The following is a 21615-nucleotide window of genomic DNA, read 5'->3' as shown; positions in this document are numbered from 1 at the left end:
TGTGCAGAGCATTATTATTATTATTATTATTATTATTATTATTATTATTATTATTTCACTGGTGGCACTATACAAATGATATTAATAATAATATTATCCTAGTTTCAATGCTTAGGCCCAATATAGCACCCACAGGTTAAGAAATCCTGATCTTTCCTATTCAGAAATGCAAAGCCATAGAGCCGTCAATGTCTTCCAAGGACGGAGGGGAAACATTGGCACTTTTGTTCGCAGTGGCTACATTTGGGGTCACTGGGCAGGCTCACCATGCCAGGGAAGGGAGAAGACAGTGGGCGATTGTTCCCAACTGGCTCCGTTTAGAGACAACCTGACACTGTGCATCCCATTTCTTGTTTTTTCCCAAAAGGGGGTTTTCACTGATATGTAAAAAAGCAAAAATCCTGAAAACGCTACATAAAAGCCAACTGTAGTATTTAAACAAGCACAATATTTTCACACCCACACCCCATACCAGGATACTGTAAGAAAGCCTTCCCCAATTGAGTGCCCTCCACTGCCATCCCCACTGGGGCTGAGGGGAGTTGCTGTCCAGGCTGCTATTTCTTCCACAAGTACACCCCAAAAAGTCTACTTTCATAGGCTTCCTGGATTCTTTGCTTTTAATTTAGGCTGATTCCAATCTGGGTCTCAGGTCAAAATAAGATAAGAGGAAATCCAGTCATCTCCACTGTCTGTGGTTTAAGACATTTCAGAGCCTGGGACATAAGATATCCAAAGGGTCACCTACAGATGGGAAAATTTATCCGTTTTGGTTCTTTATATTTCCATTACTTAATTCAGTTCTCCAAACTTCCACGTTAGTTTGTGGACTTATTAAAATAATAATGTCACTCTACTCTATCCTCTGCAGTGTAAATATTCGCCCAGAGAATTAACAGATGGGAGTTGTGGCTTCAAGAGACCAGTGGGAGGATGAAGAAAATAGCACATATTTCAAAGCATGTGTGGAAAAGTTTGGGGGAACCCCCACTCCAAAGCGCCAGGACTCCATGCTGGAGGGATTTTTCTCCACCTACCCTTTGTGAAGAAAAACCAGAAATAAACTTGATTGTGCAGTTTTCTTCCTCGGCCACTGTGCCCGTTCTGCTGCTTTTTCATATGAAATTGTTAAAAATACAGTAAGCCTCTCTTGTGAATGGAGCAATTGAAACAGCCTCAACCATCACAACAGTCCAAATGAAACACACACAGAGAGGGAAGAGCCACCAGAAGCCACCCAGGAGCAGAAGGACAAGGCGCTCTCTGCACACGTCCTGTTTGAGAGAATATTGTACGCAAACAACCACAGGCTACTGCTGGGCAAGGAGAGAGAGAAGGGAGGCAGGAGGTTAAAAGGGGATGGGTTCCATCAAGGACAGGGTGCAAGCTCAGCCAAATGATCCTCAGAGGAAAAATTCAGTTCAAAATTGTCTAGAGGAGCAAAAGCTCTCCCTCCCACTACATGCCCACAGCACTGCCAGAAGTTTGAGTCAGGGGCAGGCCAGCAATAAAACATCCTGTGTCAGTGACGTTAACTCTTCATTCAAAAGAACACAAAACAGTGCAGGTCTAGTGATCACAGCAACTCTTCCTAGTAGAACTTGCCCCAATGAAGCAGTTGCGAGGAATGAAGGTTCCCACCTTCCCACAGCTCTCCAAGGTGCCTCCCCTGGTTTCTTTTCCCAGCAGCCTACAGCTCCATTGTCTTGTCTCTCCTTGCTCCTCCCTCTTCATACCTCTTCTGGTCCTGGGAGACAAGGATGGAGGGGAGCTGGTTGCAGCAGGACGGAGAGACTCCATGGCATCTTCAGCAGCCTTACTCATCTCTGTCTCCTGTCCCCCCCTCCTCTCCTGCCTTTGATTCTGGACTGCTCTCTGCCACAGCCTCTTCCTGCTCACTAAACCCTGTTACCTCTTCAGCTTCCAACACCACCAAGCAAGGAAAGCATCATTTTAGCCAGTTCCCTGTGAAACATCCTAGTGTAGCCTCCATCCCCTCCTGCTACCCTGCAACCTGGTCCCTTCCATATATTTTGGACTACAACTCCCATCAACCCTGATCGTTGGCTGTGCTGGCTGGGGCTGATGAAAGCTATAGTCCAAAATGTCTGGGAAGACGCCATGTTGGGGAAGGCCGGCCTATTTATAGTCCCTGTGTACAGCATATTCTGTAATAGGCAAGGAAGGGACAAAAGAAATCAACTGGTTAAAAAAAATAGGTTTGTGCTGTCAGAGAGAGAGATTTCCAGTCTCATGCCCCAAAGGTGGGCTGTGCTTGGCTACGGATGATGAAATTGTGGAGGGTGGTGACTCTTGTCTACTGAGCTTAAAAAGGCTAAACTCCTTCTGAAAGCAACACAGTGTATAGGCCAGAATAAAGGGAAATACATTTTCACTTCCAGGCAATTGAACTTCTTTGCTCCCTTGAGAAAAAGAGACAGTGCATTTGGTCTAAGTGTCCTGAGGAATTACTTAGCCCCTGCGGGAAAGTGACAGGAGATAGCAATTCTCGCAGCTGAGGAAGGTTGGTTGGCCACCTCACCCACCCCAGACAATTACAGTCATACCTCATGTTACATTTGCTTCATGTTACCTTTTTTCAGGTTGCGTCCTGCGGTGACCCGGAAGTACCAGAAAAGGTTACTTCTGGGGCTCGCCAATCGCGCTTCACGCATGTGCCAAGACACACCACGCACCTGCGCAGATACGGTGCTTCAGGTTGCACACTTTTCAGGTTGTGAACGGGCCTCCAGAACAGATCCCGCTCGCAACCAGAGGTACCACTGTACCAAGCTACAAAAGCAGCCGGAAAACACACCAAACTTTGAAGACACAAGCCAAGGTTTGTTGGATCAACTGTGGGGCAGCTTGTGGTTTGTTCAACAAACCATAGCTTAAAGAAACTCTGGCACAGCATTATGTGAGAATCAGGCCCTCCCCGTTCCAATTCACCCCCACATGCACGTAAGTCCATGGTCCTGCCCCATCCTCCCCTAAGAAGGAGAGCTAGGGAACATTACCTTACAAGAAAACAAAAATAAACATTTCTAAGGGATTCAAATTCTGTGCCAGATGCTTCAAGAGGCAGCCTGTGCATGGAAGACAAATGAGCCACAACTGCCACATGCTCCAGTCAGAGTTTTTAAAAGATGCACAAATGCACAGTTTATTCATTTCCCAAAAGAGACCGTTACTGTGGAACTCTCATCTGCAAAACTCTCAGCTCTTTATGCCAATTCTTAAAGAGATGTCTCTTCCGTTCTCAGAGCTGAGTCACCCTCTGGCTCAGCTCAGACCAGTGTGTGTGTGTCTGTGTGTGTGTGTGTGTCAGGCCAGACTGCACACTTACTCGACATTTCCCTGGTGAGTAACACTTTCCCCACTCGGTGACTTTGCAAAGCATCAGGGGCCTTATAACAGAAGTGAGAAGCTACCAGCAGTTGAGCACAGGTCCACCAAGCAAAGAACCAGCTTTTCCCACTCCTCCCAGCCCGAATCCTGCTTTTTTATATTCTTCCCAAACTGTAGAACTGAAAATACCCTCCCACTGAGAGAAGCTGCTCTCTGCAAGTGGGCATCGCAGATTGGTTGTGGGTGCGAGGTGGGGAATCCCCTGTGCAAATCTTGGCCGCAAACTCATAAGGCGGCTTTGCCCAAACTGCTCACATGCGTTCAGCCTCAGCTATGGCGCTGGCAGCGCCTGCAACAGTTCAGGTTTTAATATTCGGTTCTAATGTTCATCTGATGCTGGAAGGCACTTTGGGTTACTTTTTGGGGAGAGGGGGACTGCTAATATATGTCAGATATTATATCACCACCACTGCCACTATCATTATGGTTCAACAGTCAAGATTGTCCTGAATATGCTGGATTATAGTGTGATCTGCCTTGCCCCATCACAGCTTTGCCTAACTGATGGGGAATTCCAATCGGAGGGGGCAGGAGAGGAAGGAGACCCAATCCTAGAGGTACATGCTTGAGATCCAGCCCCATTGTAATTCACACTGATTACAATGACAGGCATTGCTCTTGTAGTGAAATGTTAGAGAGGGAGTGGGGAGAAGAAGGAATGGAAGAATAGTTACAAAGGCCTTTGCTACTCCAAATAGCTTCTTCGTCTATTGGTTTGCTGCAAAATCTGTATCTTTTCAAGTCCTTGCTAAAGGAATCCCTAGCCTTTTGAACACCTGGAACTCAAAAGTGTATCAGATTATGTAAAACCAGCAAGTGAGCACCAGTCTGCTTAATTAGCTTCATCTGTACCAATGGGAGAATACAGGTCACCTTGAAGCAAAATTTGCATTTTGTTTTATCAGTGCAGAAGTGCACCTAGCATAATCCCCAGGGATCGGACCCAGTCATTCAAGTTATCCAAAAACTGCACAAAGCCACAAACTCCTGAAGCTGAATCCAAAGTAGTTCCTGAAGTACCTGCTTGCTTAGCAAAGATTACCACTGCAGAGTCAGTTCAAATCCAAACGTACAACCAGAACAGCAAGGCGGGGGGCGGGGGAGTCCCTTTGTGTCAAAAGGATGCTGCTGTTGAGAAGGCTTTTCATGGGCTGCTTGTGTATCCCAGGAGACACAGATTGCCCTATCAGAAACTTTCATGAAATTGAACCTGTTCACAGGGGACACCCACCTTCAGTAACACAGAGGGTCTTAAGGTCCGCATGTGAGCAGAAAAAGATCAGAAACTCGTCCCCAAGGAAGGAGAGCCTGAAACTGGACAATGGTGCAATCTAATAGGGATGGCGGGAAGAGCAGCAGCAGCAGCCTTTGGCCTCATCAAGGACAGATGTTCCGCGGAGACTACTGCTTCCACACAGAAAGAAGTAGTGCAGATAGACAGTTACTTAACTGTGGAAAATAAGAAACATCTCCAGGAGGGCAGTATGGGAAGTTTAGGTAAACTGTGAGAGCACTGATTCCATATTATTTTCAGATCATCATCATGCCTCAAATGACTAACACAGTAGGAGGAACATGTGAGAAGTCATGAACAGACGAATGTCCTACTGGATTGGTAAACTGGTGGTGCAATTATGTGAAATTCAAAGGCTTGTGTACATATCAGTCCATAGTAACTGGACACAAAAGAAGGCACTGCCTACCTTTTCTCATTTCTCTGGTGTAATGCTCGGGAAAGGGGTACCACAATTCTACAAGATTGTAGAAAATCTACTAATTGCAGCACTGGATAATAACTCCAGCTTTCTGAGAATCCTAGCTTGCTTTCCTCTTTTTCAAGCAACTTCCTAACCCTTATGGTAATGAAGGCATGCTTGAAAACAGTCTGTGGGCGATGCTCTCACTGTTTTGTTTTATTTCCAAGGGTATACAATGCCCTGGAAGGTTCCTTCCCCTCCACTCCCCTAAATTTAACGGAATAGGTTTGTTTTGTTTGTTTGTTTGTTTGTTTGTTTAGTAGAGGCCAATGATATGCACAAAAGTAGTCATGCAAATCTACACAACTTATATAATCAACTATACGATCTGGTGCAAGTTTTGCTGTTGGCGGTTCTTTTTAAGTAAAGCATGTGATCTGTTTTTGTCCCATTCTTTGCAGTGTCCGCCAGATGGCACTGCAGAAGCACCAAACGACAACCCATGCAATTTATAGGATGGGAAGGGTGGGGGCTTGAGAGAACCCTCAAAAGCATCACCTATCACTACAAGCAGGGAAGAGACAGAGAAGCCGCAAGCCAGCAGTGCAGGCATGGTTGACCCACTTGTATTCAGGACCAGTATGCAGAGCTGCATAGCGGATAGTTTGTTTGAGGGAGGGAGACTAATGCAGAGAGAGAGGTTGATGGACAAAATATACGGTTCCATGACTTTGCTTGAAAACAGACAGATGCAGTGGGGCTGCAAGAGCCATGAAATGGGGTGTTCTAAGGGTGGGGAGAAAAGTGCACTCTTTTGGGAGGAAATAGCATGCACTTTCAAAGCAGCCTTTGCCACTGGTGCCCTCCAGATCCCATATGATGCTGGGGCTGATGTGGTTTTTAGTCTGACACATCTGGAAGGCACTAGATTGGCAAAGGCTGCTTTAAAGTAAAAGAACACTCCTTAAAAAAAATCACAAGGGAAAAGTAGTAAGCCTGTTTCTGGAACCCATAACCAGAAGTGGATTTACCACAGACTTTCATCCAGCCCCCCTCCTCATGATTACGTTCTTTTACCCAAGGGTCCCGGAGGAAGTGTTGGGCTACAAGACTGTATCTGTGGGTTAGCAAAACTGCTCACCTGAATTGCCATGTATATATAGCCTTTCATGATTTTTTCTTCATTTCCAAAATGAAAAGAGCCAGGGCTGAAACTTGCTTGCAAAGGAAGTACATGAGAAAGATCTTTTAGGACCAGACCAATAGTCCACCAAAGAATGTCATGCCATCTCTAGCTGTGGCCAGAATCCAGCCATTTTCAGACGCACCCACAAGCAGGGCATGGAAGAAGCAGCCTCCTCCAGTTTGAGCGAGCATCTAGAATGCTGAGGTAGGTTGCCTCTGAACCTGGAGGTTCCACTTAACCACCATAGCTGGCTGTTACTGAGAGGCCTCTGCACTCTGAATCTGCCTAATGCAGCTTTCCCCAATCAGGTGTCCTCCAAATCCAGCCATTTGTGTGTCTACTCTAGCTCAGTTGGTTAGGAGTATGGTGCTGATAATGTATGGGGTAACTGCATATTGCTGCATTGCAGTGGGCTGGACTAGATGATCCTTGGGATCCCTTCCAACTCTACAATTCTATGATTTCCATAAAATGTTTTGACCCATTACAACACGGCCATGCTGCCTGGGCTGATGGGATTTGTAGTCCAAAACTTTGCAGGGCAGGGGAGTTCCCACCCACCCCAAATTTTTTTGCATCCCAGTCAAAATGAAACCCAGAAAATGTAAAGAAGGACCCTAAGCTCTCAAATCCAGGTCTCCCACAGAATCACTGTATTCATAAATGCAAACAGAAATTGACTAGGCAGTGGGTAAGAATAGGAAGGGGATTTTAATCCTTCAGTTACAGGAAACCTGTCTGTGAGGTTCCAACAGTGCTTTCATCATGTAGAACAAGGAAATCTGTATAAATATCTCACACATGAGACCCTGAGTCATCCATAGTACTTCTTGCTCAGAGAGGACACCATTTATCATGCAGGCTAGAAGGGGTGTCTCCCTCCGTAGCTCAGCCATTTCAAAACACACACATTTAAGAGCCACAGGTTACCCTCATAAACCCCCAGGATGTCAAACCCCACTTACTTCCTCCCTTGAGGAGAACATCACTAGGAGCCTGAGCACCTCTGAGCAACTAAATTCAGTATGCAACCTCTGGAATCCTCTGCGCTTGCTAGTGCCACTCTATGCGCCGTGGGAAGAGGATGTGGCCAACAGATGCCACGTAAATTCAAGAGCAGACGCAAAGCCCACATGAACCGAGTCACCTCCTCGTGGGCTATTTCAGTCTTTAGATGTCAGACAAGGCACCGCCAACTGACTGGGCATAATGGAGTCTAAGTCCTGCCCCTGACACCCAGATCATGACGACAGCCTGCAGGATGGGGAACCCAGTCCCTTCCTAAGAAAGGGGAAGATAAACCTAAAAAGTAGACTCCCTGGTGCCAGAACAAGAACCCAACACAACCAGAAAGAGAAAGAGAAAAAGAGAGAAAGAGAGAGAGACCTGTGTCTCAGCTCCCAGAACCAGCAGATTCATTGCCCCGATCAGCAACTACATTGCAGAATGAGCCATGGGCCAGGCATCAACCTTCACCCATCAAAGTCACCCGCGGGCAACTCTGCTATTACAATGGTTGCTCCCAACCTCATTTTCTGAGTTCTCCAGGCCAGGGTTGGCAGAAGGCAGGTGGGCACCCAGCGGTGGATCAGCAAGCATTTCCAATCCCCCATTATCCAACAAAATTACCCCTCCCCGAAAATATACTGCTGAAATGACGAAAACAGAGCATGTTGTAGAGACAAGGAATGCGCATATGAAAGGGCTGTGGGCAATCTGCAGCCTTCCAGAGGTTGCTGGACTACAGCTCCCATGTCACCCCTGACTACTGGCCACATCGACTCTCGGGGCTGATGGGAGTTGGATTCTAAGAACATCTAAAGGGGCAATGGTCCCCTCCCTCTGCTGCAAGTTTCAGAATAGCTGAATAAAACAGTTTCCAGAAAGGCCGCCATGTTGCCCTCTAGCAGCAGACACAACTATGTAGCTTGTCATATTTTAACCAGAGAGCTACCCTCCATCCAGGGACAACGATACTTCCCTTTCACAGGCCTTAGGACGGCCTTCTCACCAACGTGGTGAGCTCTGGCTGTATCGGACTACAACTCCCATCAGCCCCAGCCTGCAGAAGATGGGGCTGATGGGAGCTGTAGTCTGAAACAGTTGGCTGGCATCACCTTAGGGAAGGCAGCCTTAGATGCTAGGCCTGCCACTGCTTAACCGAAAAACAGCTCCTCACTAGCAACAGGCTACATCACAGAAAACACCACAACAGAGGGACAAGACCCCACAAAAAGCCCAGGTGCCAACTCAGTCCCCTTCGCCCCACCCTGGCAGCAAGATCAGCCAGAGCACTGGGGCTCATTCACATGCTACGCAGTGCTCTTCTGCTTTCTATGAAAGACAAACAGGTCAGCTTCTACCCAAAAGAATAAATGGACCCAAATCTGAAACAATGGGACTCCGAAGCCAGGGAGAGAACATTTCAACACCTGCTCTTTGGAACTTCCTGTCTACTGAGATCACGCCGGCACCTTCACTGTACTTTTTTAGATTACTGCTAAAACATTCCTGTTTAAACAAGCCTAACCAGATGCTTAGAAAGCTGAGGTCATTTTAATCTGTTTTAGTATTTTAACTTTTGTATATTTTAAAGTATGGTTGTGATTTATTTTTTTAATTTGTTGTTTCTGTAAACCACTTTTTATAGGTTTCCCCCCCCCCTTTACAATCAAGCAATGTATACATTTTATGAAACAAAGGAAGCAAATAAACCTTACCTACCTCTCAGAACCCTCACGAACTGAAAGGAGCCATTCTCCCACAGGGGTTTTTGGTTCTAGCATGATTCAACAGAACTTGAAGCCACCAAGCAGCTTGTAAAGGGCTTGAATTGAAATAATGGCTTCTAGCTTTGCTACAGACATTTATTAATTTGACACTGCTATCTCAGAGAAGCTGAGCTTTAATATTTGAGCAGTTAGGGGTGATGCAGATCCTCTCTTTTGGAGGGGGTTGTTTAATAAATATATGACATTGAATTCACACAGGTAGCAAATCCCTTTGAAATATTTGTAAACAAGCAAGACCTTTTTCTCTGTTTCCTTCATTGTACAATATAAGTTGTGTTTTTATACCCTGTGTATCTCTGTATCAATTTCATTCACACATCTTTTATTTTTCTTTTGACTTTATTATCAGAGGCTCCTTGAGTTGAACTTACATTATTTTGTTGTTAATGTTTGTTTTTCTCTATGTGTGTTTTGCCTGTGTTAGGATACCCTGTGGACTTTTTGCATTTTGGTGCCCTCTTACCTCACTGCTCAACAACAACAAACTCATCTACCTTCAACCAGCCAGTAGAGAATAATAACACTTCATGAATAAGATAGAGTGCACTTTAGACCACCAAAGCTGTTGTCTAAACAACCTAACAAAAAAACTTGATAAATGAATCAAGACATCAGCAGAACATAGAGACCAAAATTTCATCTTTGTGGAATGCAGTTCATAGGAACCTGCTGCCTTTTTACCAAGTCATACAGCTGGTCCATGAAGCTCAATATTGTCTACACTGACTGACAGCAGCTGTTTCCGGCATAGGGGACATTCCCAGCCCTGCCTAGAGAGGATGCTAGGGGTGGAGGCTGGGACCTTTTGCCTGCAAAGCACGAGCAATATTTCAGTTTGAAAATTCACATCATTACCCAAGAGTGTTTCAGCTTACCAAGTTACTGACTAAAGGTATTTTGGTTAGCCAGTTTGGAATTTGGCCTCCCTTCTCTCACTCGCTGTCACCCCCCCGACACCCTCCCCCTCCTCCCCTAGCAAATCTGCACAATGTTCAGCCATGAGTGCACAGCCCTGGAATCCAACCTCGCTTGGCTGCACCTCTCTGCTCCTGTAGACGTCATTCCCACACAGGCCAGCCACCCGCCTGCCCTCAGCCCTCCGGGATCTCTACTGAGCTGTGTGGGAACTGGGGAAGGAGAAGAGGCAAGCACCGGCCCAGGTGACCTGCTGCTGCTGCTGCCAGCTGCTCAGGAGGACTTCTTCACCGCTCTCTGCTCAACCTGACCCAACACTGGTACTCCTTCAACAGTTCCCACACCAGGGGTGAGGAACATTTTCCAACCCGAGGTCTCACATTCCCTTCTGAGCAACCTTATGATGGCCACATGACAGTGGCCGGCATGGCCAGAGGGAAAAGTGGGTGGAGCAACCAATGCAGTTTTCAACCTGTGTACAGTATGCTAATTTCTACACCTACACACACACACACACACACACACACACACACACACACACAGCCACACACCTCTATCCTCATCAAAGCAAGCATGACACATTTATTGTAGTTCAAGGACACACTCAAGGCAGACCAAAACACTCTACGCAAGGCCAGTGGGAAGTGTGGCCTGAGGAGAGTTTTGAGGTTGATTTAGGCGGGATCTTTACAGATATAAAAAACGCTATCGAAAAATAAATGCTATTGGGGGGGGGGGAGCTTCCAAGGCAATGTGCCATTGACTTTGGAATCCACTCTACAGCATGACCTGGTGTCACATTTATAATGTGTAGCTGAGTCCATAGAGAGGCCCAGACGGCTGTATTTGGTCCCTGGGCCTAAAGTTGCCCACCCCCAGCTTTACACCACAGATGACTTTTCTAAATGCTTTCCACTTCAGGGCACTCACCACAGGCATTAGAAAGAGCATGGCACAGGCTATTTTAGAGCCTCCATCATGTTCAGCTTCAACAGAAAAGTCTGTGGCTCACTCTGGATACTGAATGGAGTGGCTCTCAGCATCATCCTCTGCTCTAGCAGTTGGTTAAGATCAAGAATGACACTTTCTGGCAATTTCCATGGGGTCACCGTGCTAGTCCCTTGCAGCAAAATCACATGGACTTCAGTCCATCTCAGTGTAGGCCACAATAAGATGCCACAGGATACCGTTGGTTTTGCTTTCTGTTAAGGCTGTGATCACTGCTCCCCATTCCTTCCCTGCCTTCACGCTCTGCAGTTCCTTCCATGAAATTTGTACAAATGGCCTACCTTTCTGGCCAATGCTTGTGGCTGAATTTGTGTTATTTCCAGTTTTCCAGTTGTCATTTACTTTCCCGAAATTATTATTATTTAATTAAAATAATTACACTGAGCCGTGGGGATTATCATCATCCTCTTGAACTGACCCAGATGCCAACCTCAGGACCCGCCTGGATTTCTACCTTTTGGCCATGCCTCTGGGTATATACCCGCCTATGCAGTCAGCAGTAAGGCATTTAGCACAAACACACATGGGCTACACCCTCCTGCAAGCACAGGCAAGCAGCAGGAGATGGATCAAGCCACGCATGCCCTCCCTGCTCCCAGGCGGCAGCCTTGAGAAAAGTCATGAAGAAAAGATGACATTTCTAGAGACAGTCGGGGACTCCACCCAGCTTCCCAGGCGCCCCTCCTTCCATGGCTGTCACATCTCGCGGCTCCCCTTTGAAATGCCTTTCACTGCAGGTGAATCACAGGTGTTTACAGATACTGGCCAAAAGGCTTCCTGAGCCAACCATTCCCAACCTCGGCTCCCTGGATGTTGCTGAACCACAACTCCCATCTGCAACCAGCTGTCATGGCCAAGGATCAGGGTTGATGGGAAATGTAGTCCACCAACATCCGGGCCCCCAAGCCTGGGAAAGGCAGCTCTAAGCAGTATATGCCAGTTTCAGCAAGTCTCCCCTCATGGCTTCTACTCTTTCTGGCCAAAAGGGTCCCATCTAAACAAACAGCTGTGGTCAGGGGAAGGATCCGCTCCCATATCTAAGCAGTCCACAATTTGGAACTGCCCTTGGTAACCAAGCAACAGGCTGTGATCAGCAGGATCCTAACCTTCCACTTGTCCCTGAGGCCAGGGATACCCCCAACTCCAGGGTAAAGTTAGAAAGTGAGGCTGGAGGCTCTAGAACCGTAGACAAGGCAGCAGCCAATCCCCCAGTTTTCCTCTCAGACTCAGAAATGGGACAGGAGGCAAGGATTACCACACAGGTGTCAGGAGGGTACCTGACCACAAGTGGGAGGGGCTCAGGCATGTCATACTAACAGGAGGGCAACAGTATACTCATCATGGCAGGCAAAAGCGTGGAAGCTCTGCAAAGTGCCCCCCAAGTGTTTTTTACTCCAATTCCCACCAGCCCTAGCAACATGCGGCAGTGCTGGCTGAGGCTGATGGGAGTTGTAGTCCCAAACAGAGGGCTGGTGTACACAATGGCAGGACACCATACAGCTTGCAGCAGTTCAAAATATAGAAGGAATTTATATTAGAATACCACAAGTGAGAAGAGAGATGAGGGTCCCTTGCTAGCAGAGCAGGAGAGCTCTGAGTAACCACCAGACTTTAAGCCTCCTTAAGGGCATCAGGGGTAAATGTTTAACTCCCAAAGAATTTTCTGAGAATCGGTTTCGAACAGGCTCTCAATTCCAACAGCCAGAGAGGCAGCAGGCCTTTCCAACCCTCATACAGAAGCAGAAAAAATATTTTTCAAGACACCACACAAGGACACTCTCTCCTTCCTTCTTTCTCTCTCTCCCTGAGACACACACACACACATCAATCCTTGGAACAGGCCGGTACCCTGTCAGCTGTCCAACAGGCTTTTCACATACAAATATGAACTCTGAGGAACCCTGGTGGGGAACTTACTGGAATCAAGGATTCAAAAGCTCAAGTCAATTCCTCTTTTCAGCAGCCACTTCACACCAAAAGATTAATTCTGATTGCACACTGAAAGGAGAGGCTTCCTTTTCATCATGGATCTACAATGGTGCTTAGGAACGCAATTAGCCATATGCTGGATGGATAGGAGGTCTTTTGAGGGGAGACAGTGACATTGTGACTCCCCTATGGGATATGCATTTGGGAGTCCCTTCCCAAAAAACTAGCCAAGATGTTCCCCAAGTTCAGTGGGCATTGGTTGTGTGATAGTGTGGGGAGGGACTTCTCCTGAAAACGGAACGCAACACAAATCTGATTTTGCATTTTTAAAAGATTCCTAGAATGGTGATTCTTGAGAATGCAAAGTTACAAAAGAGCAAGTAATTCTAAGAAAGTCTTAATGTTCTTTGCCTATACAATGAAAGTAGGTGCTGCATGTTTCACCATTGCACTTCTGTAACCATCCTGCCCAAATTCAAAATAAGTAGATCTAAAAGAACAAAGTCTCTTGAGTATCATCAAGGCAGAGGAGAAAGGAGGCAGACCTACAGCTGAGCAGCAATTACCTTTTTAGCATGTTATGGCTGAAGTCGTGTGTGTACCTCTTTGTATCCTTTTGATCCAATAGGGGAGATTAACCTTATCTGCATCATAATCCTCCAGGGATCAGAGGAACACAAAGTAAGATGACAACTTAAAACCTTCGGGACCTTTTCAAAACAAGCACAGTTGGCTCAAAGAGGAGTGACTATCTCTGCCTGTTAATGAGGTGGATTTTTCCACAAGGTGATCTAGCCAGTGAACTTGGAGGGTTAAAGACCAATAATAGTGCAGCCTGGCTTACTTGCTTCAATCCTCGGGCACTCTCTACTCTGCAGATAACTAGGTGCGGGTATCAGACACCGCCGTGCTCTCAACTGGTTTCCCTGTGTTACTCTAAAGTGGGGGGGGGATATGAGGGTAAGCAGACTTCTTTTGGGATCTCCACCTTCCTGCCCCCAAGGCTTAGTGCTCCGTATTCCTCAAGACATTGTTTTTGAGATCATACAACTCTTGCAACACACCTACCACACATCCAGCTTTCCTTCTGGCCCCCAGCCCTGGCTTACTACTCACTTCTGTTTACACGGGGCGTCCCATGTGCAAGCTTCATTGTGCTTCCCCTCCACTGTGTAAAAGTTGGTAACTATTATTCCCATTATGTAGATGGAGATCAAAGTCTAAGGCAGGCCAAGGCTGAGGAGCCAAAGACCTAGCAGTGTGTGCTGCCTGTCTATTACCAGCACAGTGCCTGATACAGCAACTCTTTGCCTTCCAGATGTTTTGAACCACAACTCCCAGCAGCCCCCATCAATGGGCAAAGGTTGCAGAGATATATCCACAGAAGCTCATAGTAAAGGTAAAAAGACTCCTGACCATTAGGTCCAGTCGTGACCGACTCTGGGGTTGCGGTGCTCATCTCGCTTTACTGGCCGAGGGAGCCGGTGTCCAGCTTCCAGGTCATGTGGCCAGCATCACTAAGCCACTTCTGGCGAACCAGAGCAGCGCACGGAAACGCCGTTTCCCTTCCTGCTGGAGCAGTACCTATTTATCTACTTGCACTTTGACGTGCTTTCGAACTGCTAGGTTGGCAGGAGCAGGGACCGAGCAATGGGAGCTCACCCCGTGGTGGGGATTCGAACCGCCGACCTTCCGATCGGCAAGTCCTAGGCTCTGTGGTTTAACCCACGGTGCCACCCGCATCCCAGCAGCTCATACTTGGCTGCAAAAGAAAGAGATCTTGTGGCCTTGTTGTAGTCCCTGGCCTTGGGCCCCCATCTAGGTTGCTGCCTCTTGGGACATCTCTCATACCACATGCCTTTCAGAGACATCTGTGTGAAGCGTGTGCCACAGAAGCACCAAAAATCTAAGCTCCCTTTGCCTGAGCACTGGAATGATGAAAAAAGAGAGAGTAGGGAATGAACAGGTGTCGACGGGCAGAGAAGGTGCCCTGGTTCACCTTGTCCAGCTGAAAAGAAAAGGAAAGGCAGGTTCTGCTGGTGCAGGAAGAGATAAGAGGGCTCAGCTGTGATTGAGGCACAAACAGGAGGCCTCTTTGCTTCCCAACCCACCCCCCAAAAGTAAACAGCCCAATGCAGTTGTGGCAACACCAGCACCTTGAGGAAGTTTTTAGCATTCTCCTGAGAGGGGAAAGAAAGAGGCTCCAGGTTAAACCCTTGGCTGCAGATCCCCAGGCATACAAAGGAAGCCAGTCAAAGATAGTCCTTGGATCTCCAGGACAACGGCTGGCTGTCAAAGGCCCGCAGGGACTTCCAGGCGCAGTATGGTGGATTGTGCTCCTCTCATGATTTTTGGCAATGCTCACAGAAGCCTTTTTCTCACGCTCACCACAGCCTGGCCAAACTGAAAAGCTCAGAGTGGAAAAATTGGCAAAGCTGGAGGCACCGCTTGCGCCGGCAGCCTCTTAATCTCCCCAAGGCCTGACCGACTTCATTATGCAGCCTTTGTTTACGCCCATCTTTTTTCACTGGAGGTTCCAACCCTGACAGTGCAGGAAAACTCATCAGCTAGTAGGAATCAGGCCTGCAAGGGAGAACCACAATTAGGGATCAGAGCTTTCCCTCTCTATTATACACAATCTGAAGCCAGGTATCTGACAGGACAATACGGTTCCAGTTTGCGGAATCTGAAGCAACACACCTTTTGCTACATCCCAATAATGCTGTGTGGCACCAACACGTCCACCCCCCACTCCCACACCACAAAGACAACATCACTGAAGCGTCGAGGGGGGGGAGCTGATGGTGGAGAGAACACAAAGAGCTCGAAGGATTTGCCGAAGATCTCAGAAACAGAGCTGCTTTCTTCCAAGAGGAAATTCCACATCCACACTATACATAAGGATTAATGAGAAATGGACCTTTGCCAGGGCAAAGGCGGGAGAAAGAAACCGAGGCCTGTCCCTTGAAGAATGAAGTAACTAGTAAACTTGGTGGGGGTGTGTGTGGGGGATAGCATTTTAGGGCCACGTCATACAAGACAATTTATTATGAGGGTTTCTTCACACAGTAAGACAGTACAGTGGTACCTCTGGTTAAGAACTTAATTCGTTCTGGAGGTCCGTTCTTAACCTGAAACTGTTCTTAACCTGAAGCACCACTTTAGCTAATGGGGCCTCCCGCTGCTGCCACACGATTTCTGTTCTCATCCTGAAGCAAAGTTCTTAACCTGAGGTACTATTTCTGGGTTAGCAGAGTCTGTAACCTGAAGTGTCTGTAACCCGAGGTACCATTGTATACACTGTAGTATGTGAGAGAGAGCTCAGGAGCAGGGCTCACTCCACCAGTTCTGCTGTGACAGGCCAGCCCCACCAGCCTCTTCCTCCTTCCTCTTCACTGTCATCCTGGGGGCAGTCATTCCATAAGACTGGTGGGGGGGGGGGGCAGAATGGGGAGACAAGAAGCAAAAAGGCTCATTTCATCAGCTTTGCTGGAGGGCCAGTTCCATCAGGCACCTCTTGCCCCTGAACTGTGCCAACTGGTCAATATAGGAACAGCTGTGTAGAAAGTGGTGCCCAAGTTTTTTTATTTTCCTCTTCCCTCTCTGTCCCTTTTTCTTTGCATGTCATTTTTTTTATTTTTATGGCAAGCCTCTGATAGGGAAATGTCTTTTTTAAATTGTATGTAATTCACCTTGGGAGCCTTTTTGGATGAAGAGCAGGGTACAAATGCTCTAAATAAATAATAATGTATTTCCACTGAATTTCCACTTTGTCAGCATATCACGCTTTGGGGGAGACACACATGGTTTCCTTACTATAAACTTGTCTAGCGATTATAAACCTGTCTAGCGATGAAGTGGCTCTTGGGATCCCGCCTGGCAGAGCTATCCTGTGATTGTATCTGCCAAACTGACTAAGCCTGTGAGACATCAGTAGAGCATGAGACTCTTAACTTTAGGGACATGGGTTCAAACCCCAAACCCCATGCTGAGTGAAAGATTCCTGCATTGCAAGGGGTTGGACTAGATGAACCTTGTGGTCCCAACTCCACAATTCTAAATTTGTCTTTACTTAATAGTAACATACTAATTACAAATCGCTCTCTTCCCCACGGAGGCTTGCCTGGTAGCCCATGCATGTATGAAGTCCACAGTTCAAGCCAGACACTTCAGGAATAGCATTTGGAAATGCATTCTTCTTCATTTCAGGTTTTCTTCCTCAGAATTGCCAACAGAGAGCCCTACCTACTACAGGAAGTCTGAAGGTAGCTCTCTCTCTCTTTTTGGGACCAACATTGAGGCAACTTTTACTAAAGCCACGTTGGGTAGAGAGTCCTGCTCATGGGCCTAGCCGGGGGTGGGTGGGCTGCGAGTGGCATCTGCCCCTCCTAGATCAGGTAAAACAATAGAAATACTTAACTGACCAATCACATCGGTCCTGACCCCAACAACAAAAATCCATTGTCCTGCCCCAATTTCACAGCATCCTGCAGTTTGCACAGTGGCAATGCCAACATCCCCACCCCTTAAAAAAATGCCAGGAAGAAGCTTGGCGCTTGTGCTTCATTGCAAACAGAGCACATTTCTGCTTTTGTGTTTATGAAGGGTTTTTCTTCAAGGCCCTCAAGGAAGAAGGCTTCTCTTCAGTTCCAGCACGAAGCCTCCATTGGCAGCTCCTCTCTCTACAGAAGCATGGTAAGACAAGGGCAGAGAGAAGGAGCACTGATGTAAACATGAATGTATCACTACTCTGCTCCTGCCAGCCCAGGCAGATCCCCACACCCTACAGCTCCTCTGCCTCCACGGCTTCCAGAGTGCCCGAGGGGAGCTGCTGCTGAAATGGCATTCCAAAAATGTGCCAGCCGTGAAGCTCCAGCAGATGCCTGACAAGTGCCCACGTGCGCACTCACTGCTTTTGTGCAACTGCCCTGCACATCAGCAACACAGCTGGCAGCCAGCTCCCCTCTGCACTGAAGATGGGGCCTCTAGGATTGATTCACATGGACCAAAACTCCGGTTCATAGAATCACAGAATTGCAGAATTGGAAGGGACCCCCAAATGGTCATCTAGTCCAACCCGCTGCAATGCAGGAATCACTGAAAGATGGGCATCCAACCAGTTTAAAAACCTTCAGTGGAGGAAAGTCCACCACCTTCTGAGGAAGTCCATCCACTGTTGAACAGCTCTTACCGTCTGCCTAATGTTCAGTAGGATTCTCCTTTCCTGTCATTTTGCTCGATCTTTCATGTGTGAGTCACTCAAATGATATTGGTGGTTCAAGACTGACAAGAGAAAATCCTGCTCCCCAGAGGCTCTCCTGTCCCCTCTTTCCCCCCCAGCACTGCAAGCTCCTTGCAGGCAGATACCCTTTCCCCCCTTTCTTAACTCATGCTACTCTAAAAAGTACATTGACGGCACTGTACAAACAGTTTTTGAAAATCACCCTGAACATTTAAAAAGTGGGGTGGGGAGGTTGATAGTGGAAACTAAGACACAATGAATGGAGAAGAGGAGGGCAGTTTTGGTAACAGAGCAGAGAAACAAGGGAGTCATGGAGGCAGACAGGAATGAAGACCTCTGTGTTGGCCAACAGAGAAAGAGGAAACTTCGGAAGCAGGCGGCAAGGAGCAGACGTGGGCGGCTCGCAAAAGGTGTGCATGCAAGGAGGGGGGGTGGAGATGTTTTGGATGCAGAAAGACGCCCCCACCCATCCGCAGCACCGCCACAGAAAAGGAACTTTGGAAGCAGAAAAAGCAAACAAGAAAATTGGGGGGGGGGTGAGAATTCAAAAAGAAAAGAGACGTGCAGACTGACAGAGAATTAATTAAGTCCTGAGAAAAAAGGCAGCGAGGCCAGACCTTTTGTGAAGTTCTCAGAGGCCTCGAACCCCAAGCAACTAATCGCTGTTTATAGCAGAGCCCTGGAAGCTGCCAGCATGTGGGGGTTCCCCAGGGGGAGGGCACCAGACATGATGGCAGGCCAGAGGCCCTTCTAGATTTATGTGAAAAGGAAGGAGCGCCTCCCATGAAGGCACAACCAACTGAGGACCGGGGGGGGGGGGGGGGGAGAGATGCTGCCTCACCTGGGAGACCAGGGCAAAAGGAGGATAAGCTGGAAAAGGGGGGCCTGACCCAGGAGAATGGGTCCCTTGGCTCCGTGTGGGCACACAGCATTGCCAAAAGCAGGACAAATTGAGCAGCTGCAGTGCTGCTTGCATACAGCAGCTTCTCCCCACCCTTGAACTTGCTTAAAAAGCAACCATGGACTTTTAAGGCAATGCAAAGCCACCCTAATATACAGCCACACGCCTGCAAGAAAGCGCCCCAGGTCACCATCCTCACTGACAACAACTAGGCCAAGGGACCAGCTGTAGCTTCATCAAAAAGGGGTTGTGATTGATATACGGAGAGGGAGAGAGATATAACTGCCTATTAGCAGTGCTGTTTTTCTAGAAAAAGAGGTTCTGGAACTCACTATGAACACCTCCCTTGCTCTCTTATAATGGCAATGGTGCCCACCTAAGAGGTGCAAGAACTGAGTTCCAGTTGAAAAAAAGCCCTGCCTATTAGTGATGTCAGATAAAATGGAACCTCCACAGACAGGGGCAGTATAGCTGTGAATACCCAGATGCTGAGGGCAAACATGAGATGGCCACCAGCTGCACACCCTCCTGGAGGGTGGGGTTGGTAGCCTCCATCCCCCAGCCTAATCTCATGCAGGTGGCAGAAAGCAAGAAAAAGCCACCCATCTTTGCATCCGGCCCCACCTGCAGCTGAAACCCCATAAGAAATGTAGCCCTCTCCACAAGGTCAGCAGCCCAGCCATGCTCTACAACAACCCATGTTTATGCGAATATGCCGGTACACTTCTGTGAAACACAGAAGTGTCTCACTGCAGGCTCAGTGTCCATCTGAAGACCTGGACAAACTGGACAGTGACTCTGGAGGCCGTTTGCTGTTTTCCCCTGATACAGGTGGGATAGCCCCTGCATGTGGCCCCTGCATGTGGACTGGATTTTTATTGGAAGTATGGGGGCAGCCTCGGGTGTGCATGGGACCTTATGAACCCATAAATCCTTCTGCTTCACTGAGCCCCCTCAATTCCCCTCTTCTCAAGCGTCCGGGTGCTTTCAAGGAATCCCCTTCAAACGCTCTCCAACCTTCCCACAGCAGCTTAGGAAACAGGAAAGAAGAAGAAAAATAGAGGAGTGGGGGGAGAGAGAGAAAGCAGCCTTGAATGAGGGAGTGAAAAAGGCCCTTTTTGCCAGTTGAACAAAAGCTGCGGTGTCTTCACAAACAAGCCTGTTATTCTAACACCAAACCCAGAGGCTACTTGGCAGAGATGGGAAATATGAAAATGTTAGGCTTGTGGGAACCATCCACACTGCGTCTTTTTCTGGTATGCTGGGCCTTTTCCGAGTGTATTTTTGTAACATCTTCCACGCAGGCAGGCCACCCACTTCCAACACAAACACAAACACCACACAAGTGAGTCAAAAATCACTCCGAGGGGCCTGTGGATGCATGCTGTTCTGGTCCAGCAGCTGCTCTGAGACAGTGGCTAGAGCAGCTCTGATGCACTCCAGCCTTTCCAGCCGACACGTGCCCCTCCAGGTGTTTTGGACTACAACTCCCATAAGGAGGACCCAAGGGAACAGCACTCTGCCCCCCTCCCCCCCCCCCGCAATTCCCAGCTACTGGTATACAAGGGCATAGTACCTCTGGCAGCAGCGGCAGAATGTAGCCACCCTGGCTAGTACCCATGGATACCCTGACCCTCCAGGAATTTGCAGAAATCCGAGGAAATAAAAAACCCCACCAGGGTTTTTTCCCCTGCAATCATCTTTCTACATGCCATGCTGAGAAAAGGTAAACTCAAGAGGTCATTCTTGGTAGACCTCAGAGATTGCAATCATGTAAGGAAGAGAAGCAGGAGGCGGCCTTCTCAGTGTACAGATCTTGCTTCCAAAGCAAACATTGTATGGAGAAGGATCCCAAACAGGCTCGAGTCTTGCAAATCCTGTTAATGAATCCACTGTGGGAATGTGAGGGAAGAGCAAGTAGCTAGGCCAACTGCAGATAAGAAATAAATAATAATTTTATTATTTATACCCCACCCATCTGGCTGGGTTTCCCCAGCCACCCTGGGCGGCTTACAATTATTTGGATTTGCATTACACTGCCGAGTTAGTCAGCGCAATTGAGTCAATGGTAGATAATAATGCACACACCATGCGCACAATGGCTACAGTCTGCATTGTGACAACTTTGCAGGTTAACTGCCCCAATCATTCAGGCCTCACGGGTGGGCCGGCAGGCTTAAAGCGCCAGGCTCCACACTTCCCCAGCGGAGGGCGAGGCACTGAAATTGAGGGTTGTTAGGCTGCAATCCTCTCTCAAAAGAGGCCTTGCCATGGTGAGACAATGGGAGGACCCTTGAAATAAGAAGGAAGGCAACTTGGCATGACAAAAAGCTCACATTTGAGAACCTGGGCAGTAGTCCTTGAAGGCCTCCTGCTGCGATAAAATAAATCGGTTTGTCAGAGAGATTCTCCTTGCTGTTTTAGCGACTGGCGCGGAAGATGTGGAGCATGAAAACCCTGCGCGTGTCTGGCCAAGTTCTAATTTGAACAGCTGAACGAATTCTCATTTGGTTTTGCTAGACAGATCCAGCTGC

The 21615-nt window shown here is 47.8% G+C and overlaps 1 protein-coding gene across 8 annotated transcripts in view; it reads right to left on the bottom strand.

Annotated features, from left to right (window-relative positions):
• The window catches only part of MACF1 (microtubule actin crosslinking factor 1), a 293076-nt gene that overhangs the window by 213342 nt on the left and 58119 nt on the right, over window positions 1-21615 (bottom strand). The window contains exon 1 of one of the 8 annotated variants that reach the window (XM_083625107.1): window positions 12735-12739. The exons of the other annotated variants lie outside the window; for them this stretch is intronic. The gene's annotated coding sequence lies outside the window, so the exon portion shown is untranslated. Of the gene's footprint in view, window positions 1-12734; window positions 12740-21615 lie in introns of those variants that run through there. 8 annotated transcript variants of the gene reach the window in all.

The sequence above is a fragment of the Podarcis filfolensis genome (genome assembly GCF_964270895.1).
Source record: "Podarcis filfolensis genome assembly, chromosome: 8".
Taxonomy (NCBI): Eukaryota; Metazoa; Chordata; class Lepidosauria; order Squamata; family Lacertidae; genus Podarcis; species Podarcis filfolensis.
The sequence above is the reverse complement of the archived record's forward strand: the minus strand, read 5'-3'. Positions and strand labels throughout refer to the sequence as shown.